Consider the following 4,061-nt stretch of genomic DNA (forward strand, 5'->3'; position numbering starts at 1 on the left):
AACAACGAATGATACAGAGAGGTCAAGGAAAAAAGGTGATTAGTCACCTAAAGATAATCATCACAATTGATAGTTTATCAAAAGACTAGAGATACATGAGGGACATCAGCATGATTTTCTTTGAAAAAATACACTCTCAGCTCAGCCAATTAATCACCTACAGGTTCATCAGCTCCAAACTTCGGCATTAACTTAGATCTTTTTCAGACACCGTGATCACATAGCAATTAATATACTGTACATAAAAACGACTTGTTGTGCACACGGCACAACAAATTTGACATTCAAATATACATATCAACCTCAACCAGAGGTATAAACCAGCAGAAATGAGTATCACACTACCGAACAACAAACATAAGCGAAAGCTTTTACAGTTACACCAACAAGTTCAGATGGTGTTACACCAACAAAGCATGCATCAACCATATCTATCGCATAGTTGATAAGGCGGTAGAAATGTAACTCCACCTGCATAGAGATTGTTCGACGACCAAGGCGCATATATGAAGCTGCAGCAGCCACAGGTCACAGCTGCCACCCTGCCTTGTCGTTGTCCTTGCCAAGAACAAAAAGAAGACGGTCAGTTGTATATATTTGCAATGCACAATAACTCTGATCTAGCATGTATAAGTTCACACGGAAATCGCGTTGCACAACCTCGCAATCTGAAGGGATAAAGGAATGCTTTCCCAGATATGTCGCAGGTCATGTGCATAAGTTGGTCATTGAAACTGTGGGTCCATAGCACTGAACCTTGCCATCTTCCAGGAAGTAATACACGGCCAGCAATCATACTCTGAAACGACAACAAGGTCACGCATTTATTTTAGACACTAGAGCTGCTCGGACATTACCAAAAACATCAAACAACAGTAGCCAACTATCCACAATTAGCTCATCAAACAGTGGCCAATTAGAGTTCATGAACAGCAGGACATTATTACTTTCATTTTTATTACTTGAAATGGGTCAGAAGAGACAGCGGGGGGCACCTGCAGGTAGTATTCGTGTTCTCGTCCGAGGCGAAGACGGAGTCGCGCCTTCCTGACCCATCCTCGCCATCGCCACCACTACCTTGGGCTGGCTGTACCACCACCACACACAATCAACCCTGAAGAATAGTTAAGCTAAGGCTAGCATCAACAAAGGAGAAATAAATGGCTACAAATAATGGCAAGTATCCGGATTATTGCCACTCGTTATTAGAATTTAGAAACATATAAACTACTACAAACAAGAACACTGAACACCACGTAATTTTCAATTGCAAGATCAGCACACGTGTCTTAAGTGCAAACACTCTAGGACTACTAGTGAACTACTTCGAAACGGAAATAACTCGGAGAGGAACGAAGTCCATCGGGGAGGCATGAGTAAAGCCCATGCAAGGCCAATGAATGTATCAGGCGATGTACAGTGAAGAAAGCACTAGATGGCTGCAACAAAATTTGGCAATGCCTAGCCATCATGAAGAAGTATGCTGCACCGTTTTACGAGGAGTGGCTATTAGTAAACAAATTACGACCAAATACAGCTTCAAATAAGCAGACATATATGTCAACCGAAACTCTATGAGCAGAGCGGACTTCCAATGCAGCGGATGCACAAATGATCATGATCATATATGAGGATTAAGTTGGAGTAAAGGTTGAAGGGCAGAATCTCACATTTCAAGAAGGCACCAAATAGGTTTCAGTAATGCCTTCAACTGTATCACCAATAGGATGAGTGTGGATACGATTCCCATATTTCACGTCCTGGCATTTGACGGACAAAGACAACATCGCCAAGTCACAGACTCATCAGGCTCTTCCTATGAACTTCTTCATCCTAACTTTAGGCTATCTGCAATGACTATGCAGATAGCGTCTTTCCTCTTCTTACCCTGCAATGCAGTAGATACCAAATGTAACAACCAGAATGAGACTACAGCAGCGACATTCTGTCGAAACAACTTAATCAGACTGGCCATCAAGAAATAAACTAGCAAGCAGATGAGCCACCCCATGTGGAAGTTCCTGACAATGATATAAACATTTAGGCCTACTACAAAATTAATACTATATTATACTCATGTCCCATACAAAATCAACACAACAAGTGTAGACTTTGAACACCAACTGAGGAAACCTACAGTAGAAACGTCAAATTAAGAAGAACCTTTCATTTAATGTTAATTACCATAACTGCAACAATCTGAGACCCCGTCCAGTATAAAATCCAACCTCACACTAAGCACAGCAGGAAATCCAAAACTTAACTAAAAAGTTGTAGGAGTAACGATGTTGCAATGCAAGGTTCAAATTAATTATCTGTGGACCGGATGGCACAACCTCCTAACTTTGTTGAAAAATTCAGCGAAAGCAATGAACAATTCCGTACTATCTACATACCTGCAGAACTACAAATTAGCAAAAGACTTGGCACCACATTAGCAGTACCACCACAGACCACTTGTCATGCCAAACTAGCTCTAACCAACGATTGGTTTGCACAGCAGGCAGAACCAGAAACATCACAAATTCATCAGCGGAAGGCGGGAGAAAACCTTACGACAACAAGCCGCGGTAGTTCTTGTCACCCACACAGCTAGCTAGCTAAGGTTTCTACCACACACCCACATACATGAAGGAAAATAACGCAGCAATCTAGCATCAACGGAAATGAGGTAGAGAAGGGAGGTGGTGCTCACCGGCACGCAGCAGCATAATTGTACGGCATTCTGATCCTACATGATTACAAATTGAAGTATATAGTCCATGATAAGGAAACAGGGACAATTAGGATTATTCCTTAAGAAACAAATGTACTAGTCCAGCTAAATCAAATCAAAGGAAAAAATAATGAGCATTCAAAAACAAATAAGCTCAGGAAGATTAGCATATAAATGTCAAGATTTATATGTAGCACAGTGCAGTACAAGTAATCTCTATGACAGGCGAAATAAAACCAACCAAGCTAGAATGCATCAGCAACAAACAAACATTGAGTTTGAAATTTTCTAATGCATTTTATGGACAAATCAGAGTTTGATATGCTAAATAATAATGGAACAATGTATTCCTTTCCAAGACTTCGATTGCCAGTATAAATACAGAGACAGGCATAACATGGATCAGCAACCAATGGAGTATAATCTAAGCTCAACCATTTATGATGAAAAAAAACTAGCATAACGGCGTTTGACGATTTATAGCAGAGCGGTCCTGCTAGTACAAGTTGGAAAGTTTCAGCGATTCTCGATGTGAAACCGAGCTTGAACAGCAAATGCTATTATGCGCCGAAGGAACAGAGAAAAAACGTGAACAGCAGTAGTACACGGGAACAACAGATCTTTATTAGTTCACAGGAATCTAGCTAGTAGTCAATCACCCTTGACCAGGAACACTCACACGGGCAGATCAGTTTGCATTGCACATGTATACAAATAAATTTGTCCTTCGTCAGGGACTAGTAGTATTGGAGGGATAGGAACAACTCTAATCAATCAAAAAGTAACTAGTAGCAAATACTGCGTGGACACTCATGGGCAGATCCTCCACCGCGTACACTGTAACTGAATATTTGCAGCGCGTGTAAACAGAGAGAAAGGTGCAGGCGTGTTCATGAGCGAACTCGATCCAGTGTCTCCAAGATCCGAGTCCCTGTGCGCCGGGAAACCCTAGCAGAGAGGAGCGGGTCATGGGTGGAACCACATCGCGGGAGGGGCGGCGCCGGAAACAGAGCAAGGAGAACGAGGAGGAGGAGTACCTGCAGCTGCGCACGTCGGGGGTCGCCGTTCCCGGTGAGCACGCCGGAGGAGACGCCCAGGACGGAGCCCTCTCCGCTGCTGGTCGCCCCTGCTTCGGATCGCGAACAGGTGAGATGGCGGACGACGGCCCGCCGCCGCCGCCGCGTCCTGGTGGCCGGCAACTCGCCGCCGTCGTGGAGGACCGCAGTGCAGACCCCGGCCACGGACACGACGCGGTAGGGCGAGCTCGACGGAGCCGCGCGCATGGAGAGGCCGGCCGATGCACGCCGGCGCCGGCGAGCACGCCAGCCGCGCCGCCGCGCCGCCG

At 44.6% G+C, this 4,061-nt stretch overlaps 1 long non-coding RNA gene across 2 annotated transcripts; it reads right to left on the bottom strand.

The window, feature by feature from the left end:
• Positions 1-221: 221 nt before the first annotated feature.
• LOC124666989 lies at positions 222-3,608 on the bottom strand. Of its 2 annotated transcripts, XR_006991103.1 has the most exons (4): positions 1,671-3,608; positions 996-1,114; positions 661-799; positions 222-558 (listed from the first exon to the last, which is right to left on the bottom strand). It is a non-coding gene; the product is annotated as an uncharacterized LOC124666989 (long non-coding RNA). The 2 variants fall into 2 exon arrangements; XR_006991102.1 differs by lacking the exon at positions 222-558 and having other exon boundaries at positions 568-799.
• Between the last annotated feature and the right edge of the window lie 453 nt (positions 3,609-4,061).

This window comes from Lolium rigidum, chromosome 6 (assembly GCF_022539505.1).
Source record: "Lolium rigidum isolate FL_2022 chromosome 6, APGP_CSIRO_Lrig_0.1, whole genome shotgun sequence".
Lineage (NCBI taxonomy): Eukaryota > Viridiplantae > Streptophyta > Magnoliopsida > Poales > Poaceae > Lolium > Lolium rigidum.